The sequence below is a fragment of the Salvelinus namaycush genome, chromosome 7 (assembly GCF_016432855.1).
Source record: "Salvelinus namaycush isolate Seneca chromosome 7, SaNama_1.0, whole genome shotgun sequence".
Classification (NCBI taxonomy): domain Eukaryota; kingdom Metazoa; phylum Chordata; class Actinopteri; order Salmoniformes; family Salmonidae; genus Salvelinus; species Salvelinus namaycush.
The window spans coordinates 45,915,496-45,937,982 of NC_052313.1; positions in this window are offsets into that span (position 1 = coordinate 45,915,496).

The window sequence follows — 22,487 nt, forward strand, 5'->3', positions numbered from 1 at the left end:
TGTATGCACAGTGCTGAAACCTGTCTCAATTAACTCCATCATCATTTCGGTTACCATGGTACCCTCCCCTCAATACTGAATAATAAGAGCACAATTAGATTAAAACCAAAATAGGGCCACAGTTAGCACAGAAGAAGCACTTAATGTTGGAAACTCAGGGAATATGTCTAACAATATTATCAATATTCACAAGTGTCCATTATGTACTGTACTTGCATGGTAGTTACATAGACAGGCACAGTTTGTTTACATTGGTACATAAGAGTCATTCTAGCTGTTATATCTGTTTGAGATGTGTAACACGTTGACATGTGTATACTTTATAGATTTGCAAAGCAAACAATGGTGGCTCAACCTCCTTTCACACTAGTATGTCTGTTTGAAATCACCCAGATATCTTAATTGTGAGTTCAATTGCAAATTCATGGAATTGGTGTATGTCAGTTGCATTGCAAGTAAGTGGTTTGGATTGATCAGGGCCTAAATGTGTGGTAAAGTGTGAGGTGCCCACTGGGGACAGACAGAGATCATTGGAGCCCTGGACAGCGCCGTGGCTGCATGGGATTCAATTAAGTCTGTGTTTTCATCAAGCAACTCAGTCCTCGTCATTGTTTCCAAAATCAATAGGCATTAAATGAGTCCGGGCTTCCATGAATTAGATCCGCCGTGTTGCAATAAACCCTGCGTATGAACGTTGTATAAACTGTCTCCAAACCGCCTGGGGTTTTATGCTTCAAATTATCACAGACTCCAAGCGGAGTGTACACAACACATTGTGCTTGCTCGTGGAGTTTAATGACGATTGCAGCAGCTGACAGAATAGGAGGCCCTGTCTGCTTCAATGAGTGGTTGAGTGGCTCGAGGTTTTGACGGTGTGATAATTGTGAAGGGATAAATGGAGTGTTTTTTTCTGTTTCGTGTTTAGCCCAGCATCACTTTCAGGAGCGTACGTGTGTGAAAGAGATTTAAAAACATGATATTCATTATCTGTACATAATATATTTAAGTCCTTTAGCAGACACTCTTATCCATAGCGACTTATAGGAGCAATTAGGTTTAGGTGCCTTGCTCAAGGGCATTGGCCCAACGTTGTTAACCGCTAGGCTACCTGCTGCAGTCATAACATTTGTATAATGTTCAGTAGAGTAATACTGTGTAGCAGCTAAACTAATACTGAGACTTGAGGACTTGCGGTAAAGGACATTTATCTACAGAGGGTTTTATGTTTATATATTGTAATACAACTTCAAAGTGATTCTCCAGCGGGGCTGTGTATATCAAGTAACATTAAATGAAATGACTTGAAACATATAATGGAATAAATTACCACAATACCGTCAAAGTGGATGGGGCTTGGTTAGTTAACCATCTTCAATGAATGTCTATCTAATCATGACCAAATGGCTTGTGCAAGGACGGAATAGAGAAATAGGAAAAGAAAAACAGAGAGCAAAAAACACGGACCATATGGTTTGTCTGCATGAGTAATGAGAACATTTCAAAGCAGTCTGCTGATTAATTTAGATCAGGGGATTTCGGTGTATAATACTTTCACCACTCATGTCAACCAGCTGAAATGCCGAGAGGAATGATAAATGAACAAAGTCAATTTTATTACAGCATTATTATTTATGGTAATGATTAACCATGATATAGAATTTTTATGGTGTCATCATATTATTGTTTATACATAACTAAATAAATCACATATTGCATTTAAACGATATTTCTTGGCGTTATGACACTGTTGTAAGGATACTTGTTGGTGTTATGACACTGTTGTAAGGATACTTGTTGGTGTTATGACAGTGTTGTAAGGATACTTGTTACTGTTATGACACTGCTGTAAGGATACTTGTTGGTGTTATGACACTGTTGTAAGGATACTTGTTGGTGTTATGACACTGTTGTAAGGATACTTGTTGGTGTTATGACACTGTTGTAAGGATACTTGTTGGTGTTATGACACTGTTGTAAGGATACTTGTTGGTGTTATGACACTGTTGTAAGGATACTTGTTGGTGTTATGACACTGCTGTAAGGATTCATGTTGGTGTTAGGACACTGTTGTAAGGATACTTGTTGGTGTTATGACAATGTTGTAAGGATACTTGTTGCTGTTATGACACTGTTGTAAAGATACTTTTTGATGTTATGACACTTTTGTAAGGATACTTGTTGGTGTTATGACACTGTTGTAAGGATACGTGTTGGTGTTATGACACTGTTGTAAGGATACTTGTTGGTGTTATGACACTGTTGTAAGGATACTTGTTGGTGTTATGACACTGTTGTAAGGATACTTGTTGGTGTTATGACACTGTTGTAAGGATACTTGTTGGTGTTTTGACACTGTTGTAAATCTATTTATCTATTTATATATTTCCCAAAGGTGTGCCATGAGTACATGATACAAATGCATTCTAGTCATATGGGGTTGCAATATAACATTTCCCCAGTTGCATCATTTGAATGATAGCAAGCTCAGGATAACATATCCCCCAGAGGATAAATTCAATCCAGTGCCTATCCCTACTACACAGTTCATATAACTGCTTTGTCTCCATTCCCAGATACAAATGTGTGTTCTCATATGTTCAATGATTTCTGGGCATATATCCAACTCCTTTCTTTACTGTGTACTCACCCCACCGACAATAATGTAAGCATAAATAGACAGCAAGACAACTTTGCTAATATTGCTAAGCTCGTGTTTGCTGTGCATGGTTTATTTCCCAAATGGGAAGCAAGTAGATAGCTTTGCTGGTTTAGATAATATAACAGCACTTGCAAGTAAGTAAATGAGAATTCAATTCAGCACCATGGACATCACAATAGACAGTGGATATACTGTAGCTGGTTGGCTAAAGCTAGCTGACCACAGTAGACTTTGAGTCTACCCCCTCTTCCCCGCTGCCTCATTCCCACCCTCTCTTTTATAACAACACAATGTGAATTGTCGCATGAGTTAGAAATCACACTGTTATATAGGAACTAGCTGACTTACACAGATCCCGAACACTGAGTTCTAATAACAATAACTACCCTGTTGATGTTAAGTTTAATTTACCAAGGTGAAAAGAGCCCAACTTCACTTACAAATTACCAGTTACACTGTAGGATTGCCTGATATATGATTACATGGGGTGTTACGGCTGTCAATGGTCATATCTTCTTAGTTAAAAGCCCTGCATTTTAATTAGACACAGGATAGAATTTGACACAGGATAGAATTCCTGCTATTGGATGATACATTCAAATAGCAGATTGCTCTTCCCTCTCCCTCTCTCTCTCTCTCTCTCTCTCTTTAGATTTAAACCAGTAACAGTAGCTGGATTGGAACCATTTAATTATACTTAAACTTTCCATCCTGGCTGCTATCTAATAAGCCTCCGATGACGAGGCTGTGATTTTGAGATAAGTGGGTCTTAAAATCCCTCAGCCAAACGTGGAGGGTGACCTTGGAGTCTATAATGATATATTCTTTTAAAATCAGGGACTAATTGAAGCTCTACCAGGAGACAGGTTTTACTCCTGTGTCCCTGAGTGTGAATAATCTGAAGTGGATAAAGAAATCTTTTTGCTCTGTCCCGTAGCTCAGATCCATCGTGACTGCTCATAGAGACACAAGGATGAAAAGGAAGCCTATATGGATCAAACATCACAACTTAGGCACTTTTTCAATTTCCTAACAATCAAAAACATTCATTGAACGTACCCAAAACCCAGGCGGTTTCCGCATCGCGACAGCCCTGTAAATCCAAAACAAGTGACTACAGACAGCAGAGACTGCAGATCACAGAAGCAATACAAATAATGACATCTCAGGGGGTTTGGAGCATCGGCTGCAGGGATGCAGAAAGAACCAGTGTGTCAGTAAAAAAGGGAGAGGGAGTAATCTGACTTTGACACCAGTCTGTCAAACAGCATGTGTCAAGGGGTTATACTACAATCTGGTGTTAGGGTTCAGGCGTCATTGGACCTTGTGTGCGGTGCCTGCGCTGGAGCTGTGGGGACAACCAGCTACAGGTAAAGTGCCAATCTATAGCAGCAGTGAAATCACAGATGGAATTCAAAAACCAAACACATGACGGATGGTCCCCATCAACCTGCAAGTGTTGTAGAGCAATGGTGCTGTAATGAAAGGTTCTGATCGTGTCCCCTATGACTTTCCGTTGCATAGTTTATGTGGGGTCGGGTTTGTTCATTGATTTCACCAACAAAATAAATAAGAGGAATGCATCATATATTATATCCAAACATGAGCACATATAGGTTTCAAATGGGCTCGTATAGGTATACAGTTGAAGTCGGAAGTTTACATGCACTTAGGTCAGAGTCATTAAAACTCGTTTTTCAAACACTCCACAAATTTCTTGTTAACAAACTATAGTTTTGGCAAGTCGGTTAGGACATCTACTTTGTGCATGACACAAGTAATTTTCCAAACAATTGTTTACAGACAGATTATATTAGTTATAATTCAGTGTATCACAATTCCAGTGGGTCAGAAGTTTACATACGCTAAGTTGACTGTGCCTTTAAACAGCTTGGACAATTCCAGAACATGATGTCATGGCTTTAGAAGCTTCTGATAGGCTAATTGACATCATTTGAGTCATTTGGAGGTGTACCTGTGAATGTATTTCAAGGCCTACCTTCAAACTCAGTGCCTCTTTGCTTCACATCATGGAAAAATCTAAAGAAATCAGCCAAGACCTCAGAAAACAAATTGGAGACCACCACAAGTCTGGGAGAAATTTCCAAATGCCTGAAGGTACCACATTCATCTGTACAAACAATAGTACGCAAATATAAACACCATGGGTCCACGCAGCCGTTGTACTGCTCAGGAAGGAGACGCGTTCTGTCTCCTAGAGATGAAGGAGGAAACAGGTACAAAAGTATCTATTTCCACAGTAAAATGAGTCCTATATCGACACAACCTGAAAGGCCGCTCAACAAGGAAGAAGCCACTGCTCCAAAACTGCCATAAAAAAAACAGACTACGGCTTGCAACTGCACATGGGGACAAAGATCGTACTTTTTGGAGAAATGTCCTCTGGTCTGATGAAACAAAAATAGAACTGTTTGGCCATAATGACCGTCGTTATGTTTGGAGGAAAAAGGGGGAGGCTTGCAAGCCAAAAAACACCATCCCAACCGTGAAGCACGGGGGTGGCAGCATCATGTTGTGGGGGTGCTTTGCTGCAGGAGGGACTGGTGCACTTCACAAAATAGATGGCATCATGAGGCAGGAAAATTATGGGGATATATTGAAGCAACATCTCAAGACATCAGTCAGGAAGTTAAAGCTTGGTCGCAAATGGGTCTTCCAAATGGACAATGACCCCAAGCATACTTCCAAAGTTGTGGCAAAATGGCTTAAGGACAACAAAGTCAAGGTATTGGAGTGGCCATCACAAGCCCTGACCTCAATCTTATAGAAAATTTGTGGGCAGAACTGAAAAAGCATGTGCGAGCAAGGAGGCCTACAAACCTGATTCAGTTACACCAGCTCTGTCAGGAGGAATGGGCCAAAATTCACCCAACTTATTGTGGGAAGCTTGTGGAAGGCTACCCGAAAAGTTTCACCCATGTTAAACAAATTAAAGTCAATGCTACCAAATACTAATTGAGTGTATGTAAACTTCTGACCCATTGGGAATGTGATGAAAGAAATAAAAGCTGAAATAAATCATTCTCTCTACTGTTATTCGGACATTTCCCATTCTTAAAATAAAGTGGTGATCCTAACTGACCCAAGTCAGGGAATTTTTACTTGGATTAAATGTCAGGAATTTTGAAAAACAGAGTTTAAATGTATTTGGCTGAGGTGTATGTAAACTCCCGACTTCAACTCTATATTTAATAACACACACACACTTTTCAACAAAGTCCTGGATGTGATATTGAATTGGTGTGCATTCGTATTCCTGATTTATTCATGTCTTGTTACAGTGGTAGAAATACTCAATTTTCTAATACATCTATTATTTAAGGATAGGCCCCTCAGGACATAGCTCAACAGATTGTTGTCTAAAAAATGCATGCAAAACCACACGTGTGTGTGTGTGTGTGTGGGTGTGTGTGTGTTCCCTTTAAAACCAAGTGGAATGAATTTCCTTCAGGCCAATCTATAATGCATCAAATTCCTACCAACTCCCAGTCAACACACCTGTTTGTTGAGATAAGTCATTTTTACAATTCAAGGCGCCAGAGAAGGCAATCCACCATCATCTTTATTCTTCTTTCGAGTATGACATGAATGTTATGTTATGTCCTCATAGAGTGAGGTCCAAAAGTATTTGTACAGTGATTATTGTTACAATGACTATGACGTTGAAGTGCAGACTGTCAGATTTAATTTTAGAGTATTTTCCTCCATATCAGGTGAACCGTTTAGATTTTTTTTTTGTACATAGTCCCCCCATTTTAGGAACCAAAAGTATTTAGACAAATTCACTTATGTGTATTAAAGTGGTCATACGTGTAGTTTTTGGTCCCATATTCCTAGCACGCAAATTCATTGTTAATGATGTATTGATTCATTTTGGAGTCACTTTTATTGTAAATAAGAATACAATATATTTCTGAACACTTGTACATTAATGTGGATGCTAACATGATTATGGATAATCCTGAACAAATTCTCAATAGCCTTTGCTCTCACAGCATGTCCAGGGCTAGGGGATGAAGGCTGTTAAATGCTAGATAAATATGAGGCCAAAGCCAAGAGAGTAGAGCTTCACTGAATAGTCCCTGTGCTTTGCCATTGTGGCACAGCTTTTTCAGGGAGAGCAGGCCATTGGGGGAAGCTCCCAATTAACCTTACTATGCACCCACCACATTGTGTGACCTTTTGTGTCACATGAATACAAGGGAATCCTGGGCGAGGAACAGTGCTCTAAATTATCTTGGGTTTAACAACACACAATTACTCCCTAATTACGCTTTTGGTCCGCGTCTCTTATGGTCTCTTACGCTCATGTCATAATGATATCACAGTGCAGGGAGAACCATAGGACACACAGCCTCTATGAGTAAGTCATCAAGTTGCCAAGTTTTCATAGTGTTACTGTTGTAATACGACGGACAAAAAGCCACGATCACGTATATAGCTTACAGCGGACATCATTTTAAAGCCAGCCATAAATACAAACGATATAGAACCACAGTACAATACACTCTTTGAAGAAAGTGTTCCCAAAGGGTACTTCAGCTGTCCCCATATGATAACCCGTTTTGGTTCCAGGGAAAAAAACGTTTTTGTTCCATGTAGAACCCTCTGGGGAAAGGATTCTACATGGAACCCAAAAAGTTCTACCTGGAACCAAAAAGGGTTCTTCAAAGGGTTCTCCTATGGGGGACACCCGGAGCACCCTTTTAGGTTGTAGATAGCACCTTTTTTTCTAATAGTTCGGCCTCACTAAAGAATAAATGGTGGTGTTTGGATGAGGGTTAGAGAGGGGAAGTGCAAGACATATTTCCAGATGAAAAGCACATATCCTTGCCTGACATCACATGAAAGTAAGCCATAAAAAGTCCCCACAAACCCATATAGACCCACAGTACAGTAGTCTGACCTCACTATAAAAATAAATGGTGGTGTTTGGATGAGGGTTAGAGAGAGGAAGTGCAAGTCATATTTATGACTCTGGAGATTTATAAAGACACAATGGTCCTCTACATATGCATCAGTATCATCACTTTCTATATGAGCCGTGGAATATAGATAATTCATTTTTATTAATTTATATGCTCTGCCTCCCCAACTTTAAGATGTCACCTTTTGCAGACATTCCAAGCTTCGCTATGTGCTCAGTTTACAAATCAAATACATTTTTTCTGTTGACGCGATTGAGTGTCAAGGAATGAAGTTTGCCAGTCTTCTTGGACAGGAAGACTAATGCATAAAATGGCAATGATCACCATTGATAAGGATACTTTATAAACTAAGAGCAGTTGGTTAGTGTTCTGTTTTGCATATTCTTAATGCTTTACAAGAGTGGAGCCACACAGCCACTGCGAAACTGCAGATGCCCTTGGGTTGTTTTAGTACAGTAATGTGAAGCAGAGATGCTCAGTATATGGGACTCAACATAAAATTAATCACGTGTAAGAAGTTGATCCTTACATACAATATAAACTGTGGAAATGTTTCCTTGGGCATAAGACAACAATGATCTTGTTATTTAATCACTAGTCGTTTGGTCAAGACACAAGGGCCAAAAGCCTATTACATTCTCAAATTAACAGCTCCTTAGGAGTAGCTTTTCAGATGTTCCCTAACTTGAAGGGGTGTGGCTGGGTGGATTTCTGTGTGTGTGTGTGTGTACTTGCCTGCATTTGAGTGTGTGCACACACTATTAGGATGCATTACTACTGGTAATTATACTGCACTTTAAATAAAATACAGGCCACCTCGTGACAAAGGAGTCCCATATTTTTCTCTCGGTCATTATGATTCATTTCTCATAATGAAGCTGTATGCTACCTTTTATTTGTAATATTCCCAACGGAAAAATAGACTGACAACCTTTGACTTCAATATGAATATAGATATGCCCTTCATTCTAAGAAGAGACAAAAAACACTTTCAATGAATGCCTGTCGCATAGAGATTTATTTGTGTTCAATTGAATTGTGTGTCAAGTCCATTATCTACTGTGATTGTGATGTCAAGCTGCTCACAGATTTCACCCTTCAATGGAGCATGCCCAGCTAATGACCTTCTCCCATTCTCTTAACATGATTTGTCTCCCGACATGAGGACTGCCCGTCGCCATCTCTAAAACTAGAAGCCCACATCAAGCGAAGCACGAGGGAGTTAAGCAAAAGGGGGTTTGCTTTCATGTCTGGTGCTCCAGCCAACCCAGGGCTGCTCAAGGAGCGAGGAGAAGGACGAGGAACACTTGAGTAACAATGGAAAGAGAGAGTTAGTCGAGCCGAGAGCTGGGGCATCATAGCCCTCTCTCCCTCTCTCCCCGTCAGAGCTAGTGAGTTTGTTTGTCTCGGAGCATCTGTCAGTACCTCTCGAGAAGCATTACTCTTGAAGCCTGGCCTCCTCCCTCTCTCGCTGCCCAGCTAGCCGCTCCGCTCTCTTGGCATGTGGGCCACACACGTCAAGCCGCTGCAGAGTTGGCTTGAGTCAGGACTACAGGACTGCAGAACCGTGAGCTTTTCCCTTTGCATTTATTCCAGTACCAATCATCTGCCGCAGGCGCCCCAGCCCTGAACCATGGCATACAGCTAGCCCAGTGCTGGATTACCTAACCTTACACCAACCCCCCTGCAGCAATCTATGCTGATAGGATGCATTCCTTAGTATCGGCTGCTTACCCTGTTAATAAGATGCGCACGTGTGTGTGTGTGTGTGTGTGTGTGTGTGTGTGTGTGTGTGTGTGTGTGTGTGTGTGTGTGTGTGTGTGTGTGTGTGTGTGTGTGTGTGTGTGTGTGTGTGTGTGCGTGTGTGTGTGTACTAAAGCCATGTATTACCATATCACACCAGGAGGCAATTCTTCTAATGGTTTGGGAGTGCCAGGGTCTATGATAATATCCTGTCTACCTCCCCTGTGAATCGTGTGTGTGTGAGTATGTGTGTATGTGTGTATGTTTGCACCCAGCATACTGTTCCAGCTTATTACCACAGGGGGTAGTCCTTCATAAGTTTAGCAACAAGACAGGGTGTGTGATATTGTACATCCCTTTTCCCCCTGTAATGTATGTGTGTGTCAGTGTGGGTGTATGCATGTGTGTACATTTGCCTAAGTTGTGTATGTGTTTTGCGTGTGTGTTTCTGTGTTGAGTATACACATGTGTACAGTTCGCTAACAGTATTCATACTGTAGGTGGAAGGATGCTGCATACTGCTGCTGCAGTGTGTTACCATGGGAATGTAATCTTTATTAGGCTTAGGGAGCACAGGGGCCTATGCCAAGGCCTTCCATAATGACACCTGCACAACAAAGGGATAGGAGTGATTTAATTTCCAATTCTACTTTGAGATTATCCTGTTATGCATGGCTGGCTTGGGATTCTAGCTTTTGATTTGCTGTACGGATATATGCTGATTTCCATAATGATGACAATTATGATGATAGAAAGTGCAATTGCAGCCCTTTTATTTTGCTATAAATTGATTTGTTTTGTATCAGTTTGATATTCTCTCTGGATATTGTTATTGTCTTTTGTGAGAGGTGCATTTTGTTCATATTTGATCTTTATTTGTCCTTGCTATTGTAAGAGTCCAACAGGTGGGTTGATGACTAATGTCCAGGCAGGAGTCCATCACGGAGTCACTATATCGGGAGACTATAACGTGCACCACCACTGACTCCTTCCACACAGCCACTGTATGGTTGAATAGTGTCATTCCACTGTACTCTGTCTCTGACATCACTAATATTGCATGTCTGACACTGTCAACATGGACAGCTGGAGAAAGACATGCAAGTTAAAGGGTTCATCTGCGATTTCTACATCCATTTTTTTTTTACTTTTGAATTAATGTTATATTGCCATTGATTCTTGAGGAATATAACTTCATGAGCTTAGATCAACTGTCTTACTACAGCACAACACAAACTGTTAGCTTGTTTCACTCTGTGGGGGCTGTTATGTTGTTGTTTGAATCCAAGATTGCCACAATTTGCGATATAGTGTTTGCAGTCAATTGTACCTATGAGGAGATGAGAGAGGCCGGACTTCCAGCGCATTGTGCATCACAAATAGAAACAATTTATATTTTAGCGCCTGGCCACGCAGACGCTCGCTGACGCCCGCGAGCAGTGTGGGTGCAATGATTGAATAACATGTACTGTATGTGTACATTTATTTTGCAATGCTCGCGCAAGCGACCTGTCCGGTCTGGTCAGCATGTGAGCCTGCCTGCCGTTCTGTACCTTGTCACACCACCCTGGATTACTGACCTCTGCCTGCCCTGACCCTGAGCCTGCCTGCCGTTCTGTACCTTTCGGACTCTGCTCTGGATTACTGACATCTGCCTGCCCTTGACCTGTCGTATGCCTGCCCCATGTTTTTATAATACACTTGTGTTACTTCGAAACTGTCTGCATCTGGCTCTTCTCCTGAGCCTTGACACTTGGTGATAGTCAACCTCGAGTGCAATCATACATTTTTATCAAACATCGGTAATAGCAGAATGATTTTGAATTTAAAAGCTAAGGTTTAAATTATGTATACTTGCTATACGTAGTTTTTGGTTAAAAGAAAAATCAAAAATATATATTTATATATTTTTTTATATCAGGTAATCTGTTCTCAAGTATTCCTACAAATACAAAGAGAGACATACACTGAGTATACAAAGCATTAAGTATACAAAATATCCATGACATAGACTGAACAGATGAATCCAGGTGAAAGCTGTGATCCACTTGTTAAATCCACTTCAATCAGTGTAGATGAAGTGAAGGAGGCAGGTTAAAGAAGGATTGTTAAGCCTTGAGACAATTGAGACATGGATTGTGTATGTGTGCCATTCAGAGGGTGGATGGGCAAGAGAAGATTTAAGTGCCTTTGAACGGAGATTGGTAGTTGGTGCCAGGCGCACCGGTTTGTGTCAAGAACTGCAACGCTGCGTGGTTTCTCACACTCAACAGTTTTCTGTGTGTGTCAAGAATGGCCCACCACCCAAAGGACATCCAGCCAACTTGACACAACTGTGGGAATAATTGAAGTCAATATGGGCCAGCATCCCTGTGGAATGCTTTCGACACCTTGTAGAGTCCATGCCCCGACAAATTTAGGTGGTTTTAAGGGCAAAAGGGGGAGCAACTTTATATTAGGAAGGTGTTCCTAATGTTTGGTATACTCAGTGTATATGATCGTATCTCAATGTAATCAAGGTAAGAAATCATTGTTATTTTCAAATAAGATCTCTTTTTGGACTTACTTGTGGTCATTTTTCTGGGTACACATCTTTATAATAATGTTCCGGCTGACCATTCGCTAGGACAAAGTTCGGCCTGTGGCTGAGTCTAGTTGCTTACCCCTGATACTGGTAGGTCCTCATGAGAACACACAAACTCACAAAGATGTAGTATTGTACAGCATTGTCACGATCGTCGTAACTTTGAGGAAGAGTGGACCAAGGCGCAGCGTGAGAGAAATACATCTTCTTTTATTTTTGAAGATGAAACACGAAAAACGAACACTTTTACAAAACAAAACAACAAACGACCGTGAAGCTACAAACGTAAGTGCATACACAAGCTACAAATGTTAAACATAGACAATTACCCACATTAACCTAATGCCTATGGCTGCCTTAAATATGGCTCCCAATCAGAGACAATGAATGACAGCTGTCTGATTGAGAACCATTCAGGCAACCATAGACATACCAAGACACCTACACTCAACACAAACCCATACACTCTACTAAACCCCCTATACCATACAACCACCCAAGACGAGACAAATACAGACAAACATCCCCCCTGTCACACCCTGACCTAACCAAAATATTACAGAAAACAAAGACAACTAAGGCCAGGGCGTGACAAGCATAACATTTTGCTAACATCCCCATTTATCTTTGGCTGTATTCTTTTCAACCCAACTTAATAACAAAATACATTTCAATTCAAGAAAGAAGTATAGCTCTTAAAATAATGATTTCAAAGAGGGTAAATTAATCATGCTTTAATTATTCCAGGTTTGAAACCCCCTCATACCGTTGTGTGACAATATACTGTCAAAGAAAATGACTCATTCAAGTCAATCATACTTTAGTGGTTCTTGAAATACGATACAAATACAATGTTCCGTACTGTGACTATATTAAGATGAATGAATATGCTTATAACACTGAGCACATATACAGTTGGTTCCGTAATTATTGACACCCTTGATGAGGATGAGCAAATATGACTGTGTTAAATAAATAATTCAAATACTAAGCTATATTGTATGCTATTTTTAGATGATTATAAATTAGATTATTTTATACTAATACAATGGCTAAGAGAATATATTCTGATAAGGTAGATGTCCGTACCCCAGCGGAAATCTAATTAACATAATAATAAAAGAATGTGTCAGTTTGTCAGACCATGAGACACCCTGAAAACCGTCTTCCTGCAAAACCATCTGTTTATGGAAAGATGAGACTCTCACGAGCACGATAGTGTTCTCCAATTTGCTCTAGGACGCCCACAGGCCTCACAAGACTCCTCTGAAGGTCCCCCGGTACAAGTCAAATATAATTTTGTATGTTTTGTTTGATACTTCAAGGAGCCTTAAATTCAAAATCAAATAGATACTGTAAATTAACATTGGTATGACCTTCTTAAAACAATTCCACAATTGACATTTTGACATCCATATTTCTCCTCCTGCAGGCTGCTGATGAGCTGGTTGCTGACGGGCTGGTCCCAGGGATGGCTGTGGGTCAATTTCATCCTCTTCTTCCAACTCACTGTCAGACTCCGAATTGACAGACATGATCCTCATATTCTGGTCCTAATAGTAAAGACATGTCATTTAACAGTAAAAATGTATTACATTTTAAAACAGTGCACTGTGCATTTTAAATAATGCACTGTGCACATGCCATTTGATGAACGAAAAGAGACATCTGTTACAAACGCCATTTGCGATTATCATTAGACCTAATACAGTTGTGTGTATTCATGTAATTTGCACTCTGGTGATGTTTGATGTTATGGGGCTACATTGTTTCCACTGGTCCTGGGGCCCTTGTTAAGGTCAACGGCATCATGGAATTTAGCCAAAAAACTGGTTGCCTTTGCCAGGCCGCTGAAACTTGGCCACAAGTGGATCTTCCAGCAAGATGATAACCCCAAGCACGCATGTCTGTGGAATTGAAACCCATTGAAAACCTGTGGTTTGAATAGAAGAGGGATATCAAGGATATGGAAGTAGTTTGTATGGAGAAATGGTCTAAGATCCCGCCCAATGTGTTCTCCAACTCTTGAAACATTTTAGAAAAAGGCTTGTTGCCTTGAGTACTTTTGACCCCGACCTTTTTTGAGAAAAAAATAATTACATGTTTAACAAAATCTTTTCCTCTGAGCAATTGCATTAGAATAACATAATATAATTTCCCCATTTTTTAGCATAGAATATAGCTCAGAACTTGAATTATTTATTTCATACAGTGATTTTTTCTCATCTGTATCAAGGGTGTCAATAATTTCAGTGTAATGTGCTCAGTGTTATGAGCATATTTATCCTCTAAAATAGTCAGTAATTACAACAAAGTGATGAGTATCATTTGATATCAGAAATGAAATGTACAGTTGAAGTCGGAAGTTTACATACACCTTAGCCAAATACATTTAAACACAGTTTTCACAATTTCTGACATTTAATCCTAGTAAAAATTCCCTGTCTTAGGTCAGTTAGGATCACCACTTTATTTTAGGAATGTGAAATGTCAGAATAAAAGTAGAGAGATGTATTTATTTCAGCTTTTAGTGCTTTCATTACATTTCCAGTGGGTCAGAAGTTTACATACACTCAATTAGTATTTGGTAGCATTGCCTTTAAATTGTTTAACTTGGGTCAAACGTTTCGGATAGCCTTCCACAGGCTTCCCACAATAAGTTGGGTGAATTTTGGCCCATTCCTCCTGACAGAGCTGGTGTAACTGAGTCAGGTATCTAGGCCTCCTTGTACGCACACGCTTTTTCAGTTCTGCCCACACATTTTCTATGGGGTTGGGGTCAGGGCTTTGTGATGGCCACTCCAATAACTTGACTTTGTTGTCCTTAAGCCATTTTGCCACAACTTTGGAAGTATGCTTGGGGTCATTGACCATTTGGAAGACCCATTTTCGACCAAGCTTTAACTTCCTGACTGATGTCTTGAGATGTTGCTTCAATATATCCACATAATTTCCTACCTCATGATGCCATCTATTTTGTGAAGCGCACCAGTCCCTCCTGCAGCAAAGCACCCCCACAACATGATGCTGCCATCCCTGTGCTTCATGGTTGGGATGGTGTTCTTCGGCTTGCAAGCCTCCCCATTTTTCCTCCAAACATATCGATGGTCATTATGGCCAAACATTTCCATTTTTGTTTCATCAGACCAGAGGACATTTCTCCAAAAAGTATGATCTTTGTCCCCATGTGCAGTTGCAAACCGTAGTCTGGCTTTTTTATGGCAGTTTTGGAGCAGTGGCTTCTTCCTTGCTGAGCGGCCTTTCAGGTTATATCGATGTAGGACTCGTTTTACTGTGGATATAGATACTTTTGTACCTGTTTCCTCCAGCATCTTCACAAGGTCCTTTGCTGTTGTTCTGGGATTGATTTGCACTTTTCTCACCAAAGTACGTTAATCTCTAGGAGACAGAACGCATCTCCTTCCTGAGCGTTATGACGGCTGCGTGGTCCCATGGTGTTAATACTTGCGTACTATTGTTTGTACAGATGATCGTGGTACCTTCAGGCATTTGAAAATTGCTCCCAAGGATGAACCAGACTTGTGGAGGTCTACAATTCGTTTTCTGAGGTCTTGGCTGATTTAGTTAGATTTTCTCATGATGTCAAGCAAAGAGGCACTGAGTTTGAAGGTAGGCCTTGAAATACATCCACAGGTACACCTCCAATTGACTAAAATGTTGTCAATTAGCCTATCAGAAGCTTCTAAAGCCATTACATAATTTTCTTGAATTTTCCAAGCTGTTTAAAGGCACAGTCAACTTAGTGTATGTAAACTTCTGACCCACTGGAATTGTGATACAGTGAATTAAGTGAAATAATCTGTCTGTAAACAATTGTTGGAAAGATTAATTGTGTCATGCAGAAAGTAGATGTCCTAACCGACTTGCCAAAACTATAGTTTGTTAACAAGACATTTGTGGAGTGGTTGAAAACACATTTTAATGACTCCAACCTTAGTGTATGTAAACTTCCGACTTCAACTGTACATGTAAGGTAGTCAATTTTGGGCATATTATCCAAAAAATTGCTGTCGAACTAGTTACACACACACAGGAGTTAATCCAGGAGTTGAAACCGGAAAATAATTAACATTTTCAAGCAACAGAAACGGAACCTGGAGTGAAAGTGATCCATACTGTCCCAGAACAGAACACTTTTTTTTAAAGCATGGGAACCGGTTAATAATGTTATTTTACGATCCAAGCATTTTTGTAGTCCCACAAAAAAAAGCACCTATGCAAAGCCCTCACACTGTCACTCAGAAACTTATTCTAGTGTCTGCCTGCAATCTGAAAATCTTTACCTGTGTGTGTTAAGGCTACATGTCCCTTCCCCTCCAAAGCATAGGCTACTGTACTGATGTTACAAGCTTGATTCAGAAGATAGGGAGAGAGATATTTAATAAGCTTGACAAGAATTAATTAACTTTTTCAATGCTAGTTAATGATACCATAGGCCTAGATATCACTTTTCATGTTGGATTGTGTTTTTAAATCTGGATCCACTCTGCAAACACAAGCTCGTTTGCTAGCTAGCTCAAGCTAGTTCCTCTATAGAAGCCACTCTTCCTAGGTATAATTCTGTGGACCTAATTCAGATAATGCATGTCATAAAGATGCCCAAGATGCCCAGCGCTTCAAGCGTCCTCCTCCTCAACCCTCTCTGGCTCTCTCCCCATCCGCAAAATTTCAGTCTGATCTTTGCCATAGTCTACATTTGTCTGTCCATCACACATGTAAACAACTAGCTTGCCTGCTCTATCCACACTGATTGGTAAGGTGATTTCAAAGGTTTAAAAGGGATCAGACAGAAACAATATAAACCAGTACTTTTTTGGGAGTTCGAACCGGTTCAGAACTTTATTTTGCTGGTCGGAACAGTGGAACAGAACAAAAAAAGAGTGGTTCTTTTTAAACCGAAAGGATTGGAAAATAACTTTGGTTCCAACCCCTGCTATTAACATTGTTTTCAACTTACATATTTGACACACGTTGACGTACATGATTACATTGTGCATGTTCATTTATACAGTCATTACTATTCAACATGTCCTCATCTGGGATTTAAACCCACAGCCTCTTGGTTCATGGCATTCCTGCTACACCATCATGTCTGCCTCCTTTTTGCCTATGTTTTTTTATGTTGAGGTTTGGGCCAATTAAAAATATTACATTCAGTTAACACTTTGCAAAGTTGAGTAAACAAAATAAAATGCTGTTTAACCAGTTTCTTAATAATATTTAGCTCAAAAAGTGTACATTCATTTTGGGGGAGCTTTGAAAATCAATGCCACAGTACCTTATTCATGGATCTGACTGCCTAAATTCCCTTTCAGCCATGTGCAGGGATGTAGTGGTCATACAAAGATGGTTAAATGCTAAACTCCAGTGGGCAATCGAGACAAGATGAACAACCACCAATGTAAGAGATATTTAGAACTGTATTGTTTGCATTTTGATTGGATTTGAAAAAAGGCCCATTAGGGAAGGTAGGCCATGGGGAGATGTTCATATTGAAATATATCTGGTTATTTTGTTTTATTTGTTTTATTTGTTTAATAAGATTAGTACATATTTTCTCAGGGGACCCCACATGGGTCCCTGACCCCAAGTTTGGGAACCACTGTACTAACCTCTCTGTGTATCTCCTCTGCCTCCTCCTGCATGCATTGCAACCTGCCCCCCCCCCCCCCCCCCCCACGTCTCTAGTTTCATGTCTCAGGTAGCATAAGAAAGCCAGCATGGCTATTTACCATATTCTAATACTTCTCATGTGCCAACGTATCACCACAGTCCGTGCCATGGTGAAACTTGCACTCCTGTAGATCTGAAATAGTTGGATGGTGGAACTTGCTATCCAGCTAACCAGAAAAGCAAAGCGAAGCAATTCAGGCAGTATTGAAAGTCAAGACAAGGATCCTGCAAATAAACATTATTTTAATAATGGAAAAATAGATTGTGTTGACATCTACGTGCCCCGCGTACCTTCAAAATCACTCGGCAATCGTCATTCATTCGAAAAACACAGTTTCCATTACGGGTGTGCCGATCTCGTCATATTCGTAATCGTATGTCATTATTCAAATTTGATACTCGTAATCGGATTTACTCGTGATCAGCAAACCCGGAAGTGCGCTTTAAATGCCTATACCTCACGTGTGCATTACTGCGCTATCCCTCAGAGCACATCGTTATGTTCCTTTCAAACATATTGTTCACTGCACATGATTTACTTAGTCCTATTCAATTATCCATGAAATAGGTTAATAAATAGCCTAACTACTACTACCTGCATTTATTCCAGACACATATTTAGATGAAGGTAGGCTAATTCACTTGCCCCATACATTGTTTCACTTTCGAGGGGAAAAAAAGCTTTCTTTCCCAACACTTATGCCACAACATTTGAACAATCAAAATAAACAATCTACATTTTTTATTCGATTTTCGAATGAGTTGTCGGTCTGTAAACATGCCTGGGCGAGAGAAAAATAACAACAGCAAGCAAACATGGGCTTGGATCACGACAAAGGATAAAAGACATTAGGCATACTAAACATCGCCAAGTGGACAGATGAAAACAACCATAATCACCTCAGTAAAGTCGACAGGAAATAACTAGATTGAACAACAATGACTAGCTATGGATTCTGAGTCATACACAATATTTTGAGAAGGGGAGACTTGTGCCCTGAGACGAGTGACTGTGAGTGAGTCAAACAGAGTCACACGCATGTCTATCTGTCTGGGGAAATGAGAGCAGACGGAGAGTGGCTTGTTCTAATCCCATCCTTGCAGCAAGCTCAATTGATACCCCGTCCATTTCTTTACTCACAGGACAGGAGAAATAACCAATAGTTGTTTGGAGCACACAGCGCTTCCCACTGTTTGAGTGAAAGAGAGATGCTTGCTGGCAGCTGAAAATGACTGTTTTTTTGATCACGGATAATTACAAAAAACAATTACGTGATAATCGTATTCGGATAAATCCCCATGTCCGTCACGATGCTCTTTTTGTCCAAGTACTCGGCACACCCCAAGTTTCTTTCCTTTGAAAGTTGGACAAAAGAAAAATCCACCCCTGTCAACGGATGAAAAGGTTGTCGATCTTAAGAAAATATCTCTTATATCTGCCATTTCCACCACACATTTTATTGCCACATTGCTTTTGTTGAATAAACCTGGGTCAGTGGAAACCAGCCTACTGTCTGCCACACCACTGTCTGTCTCACTAGTACGCTCTATAAAGCAAAGTTATGATAAGAACTTAGTAGTCTTAGTATCTTAGTATCTTTTGCTCCTGCCGAGGTCAGGCTCTTTTTAACATTAGCTTCTTACTTCATCCTTCTAGCCAGATCCCTTTAACGTTAGCTACTGCAGTACTAATAGAGTAAGGCCGAGCAGCTCATCAGCTCACACTTGAAGACACACCGCAGCTGTATTCAGGTAGTCTTCCTGACAGGGTAACCAGTTAGAGGCCTTGCGTCTTTGAAAGATTACACACAATGTTACATGCACACACACACACCTCCATCTGAACAGCCAAGCGTCTCATTAGCCCGAAACACCTACAGTCAGCCGTTTGAAAACATCCCCTCGGTTTGATGCCTGGGTCAAAGTAACTGAGCTGCCAAGCGGCCGACGAGTCCAAAGTGCTACGCGTGAGATTAATACAGACGCTGAGTAATTTATAATTGCTCCAGTGTAGCGTTATGCGGCGGATTTGCCTTTGCCTCTCTCAGTGGAGGTTCCTTCACTGTAATCCCTCTGATGCTACGTCCAACACTTATTGTCCAAGGCCTGGTAAATCCAAGAAAGTAGACGAGTCAGAGGAGTTTATCTCGAGCTGAGTGGAAAAGTGAGCTGTTTTTTCATGATGAAACATGCCTGAAATAGCCACTTATTTAGATCAAAGTCATCATCCCACGTTTCGAAGTCTAGCCGATTTGCACTTAGCGGTAGGAACATGGCCGTTTGGGAAGTTCATAATCTTTTTAACATGATTTATGCATTTAACATGAGCACTTCACCTGCAATATGATTGTCCCTGTCAACTTTCATGGCGTCAACATAGAAAGGAAGCTGTTGACAAAGCTAGAATCTTTAGATTCTAAATATATTTTTGGACTTTTAATGATATGTACCCACTGATTCTTGTAAATGCCTCATGAGCTTAGTTAAACTATCGCACCCAATCAGAACCCAAAATATAATCTTGTTTTACTGCAATGTTTGTAAACAATGTAAATGTAAACAAACACTGTAACAGCTTCAAAACATGGTTACAACTACAATTTTAACACCATGGATGATCAGTCCTTGCATCCATAGCTCTATGACTTTCAAATCAAATCAAACTTTATTTGTCACATGCGCCGAATACAACAAGTGTAGACTTTACAGTGAAATGTTTACTTACAAGCCCTTAACCAACAGCGCAGTTCAAGAAGAGTTAAGAAAATATTTACCAATTAGACTAAAATAAAAAGTAATAATAAAAAAGTAACACAATAAGAATAAAAATAACGAGGCTATATACAGGGGGCACCTGTACTGAGTCAGTATGCGGGAGTACAGGTTAGTTTAAGGTAATTTGTACATGTAGGTAGGGTGAAGTGACTATGCATAGATAATAAGCAGCAAGTAGCAGCAGTGTACAAAAGGGAGGGGGGGGGGGGGGTGTCAATGTAAATTGTCCGGTGGCGATTTTATTAATTGTTCAGCAGTCTTACGGCTTGGGGGTAGAAGCTGTTGAGGAGCCTTTTGGTCCTAGACTTGGCACTCCAGTACCGCTTGCTGTGCAGTAGCAGAGAAGACAGTCTATAGCGTGGGTGACTGGAGTCTCTGATGATTTTATGGGCTTTCCTCTAACACCACCTATTGTGTAGGTCCTGGATGGCAGGGACCTTGTCCCCAGTGATGTACTGGGCCATTCGCACTACCCTCTGTAGTGCCTTATGGTCGGATAATGAGCAGTTGCCATACCAGGAGGTAATGCAACCGGTCGAGATGCTCTCGATGGTGCAGCTGTAGAACCTTTTGAGGATCTGGGAACCATGCCAAATCTTTTCAGTCTCTTGAGAGGGAAAAGGTTTTGTCGTGCCCTCTTCACGACTGTCTTGGTATGTTTGGAACATGATAGTTCGTTGGTGATGTGGACATCAAGGTACTTGAAACTGTCGACCCGCTCCACTACAGCCCCGTCAATGTTAATGGGGGCCTGTTTGACCCTCCTTTTCCTGTAGTCCACGATCAGCTCCTTTGTTTTGCTCACATTGAGGGAGAGGTTGTTGTCCTGGCACCACACTGCCAGTCCTCTCCTACAAGCCGTCTCACCATTATCGGTGATCAGGCCTTCCACTGTTGTGTTGTCAGCAAACTTAATGATAGTGTTGGAGTCGTGTTTGGCCACGCAGTCGTGGGTGAACAGGGAAGGGAATACAGGAGGGGACTAATTACACACCCCTGAGGGGCCCCAGTGTTAAGGATCAGCATGGCAGACGTGTTGTTGCCTACTCTTACCACCTGGGGGCGGCCCGTCATGGAAGTCCAGGATCCAGTTGCAGTGGTAGGTGTTTAGTCCCAGAGTTCTTAGCTTAGTGATGAGCTTCGTGGGCACTATGGTGTTGAACGCTGAGCTGTATTCAATGAACAGAATTCTCAAAAAAGTGTTCCTTTTGTCCAGGTGAGAAAGGGCAGTGGGGAGTGCGATCGAGATTGCGTAATCAATGGATCTGTTGGGGCGGTATGAAAAGTGGAGTGGTTCTAAGGTGTCCGGGAGGATGCTGTTGATGTGAGCCATGACCAGCCTTTCAAAGCACTTCATGGCTACCGACGTGAGTGCCACAGGGCAGTATTCATTTAGGCAGGTTACCTTCACTTCCTTGGGCACAGGGACCATGGTGGTCTGCTTGAAACATGTAGGTATTACAGACTCGGTCAGGGAGAGGTTGAAAATGTTTGTGAAGTTACTTGCCAGTTGGTTCACGCATGCTTTGAGTACACGTCCTGGTAATCCCTCTGGCCCAGTGGCTTTGTGAATGTTGACCTGTTTAAAGGTTTTGTTCACATCGGCTACCGAGAGCATTATCCAGAACAGCTGGTGCTCTCGTGCATGCTTCAGTGTTGCTTGCCTCGAAGCAAGCATAAAAGGCATTTCGCTCGTCTGGTAGGCTCGCGTCACTGGGCAGCTAACGTCTGGGTTTCCCTTTGTAGTCCGTAATAGTTTTCAAGCCATGCCACATCCGACAAGCGTCAGAGCCGGTGTAGTAGGATTCTATCATAATCCTGTATTGACGTTTTGCTTGTTTGATGGTTCGTCTGACGGCATAGCGGGATTTCTTATGAGCGTCCTGATTAGTCTCCCGCTCCTTGAAAGTGGCAGCTCTAGCCTTTAGCTCAATGAGAATGTTGCCTGTAATCCATGGCTTCTGGTTTGGATATGTACGTACAGTCACTGTGGGGACGAAATCGTCGATGCACTTATTGATTAAGCCGATGACTGAGGTGGTGTACTCCTCAATGCCATTGGATGAATCCCGGAACATATTCC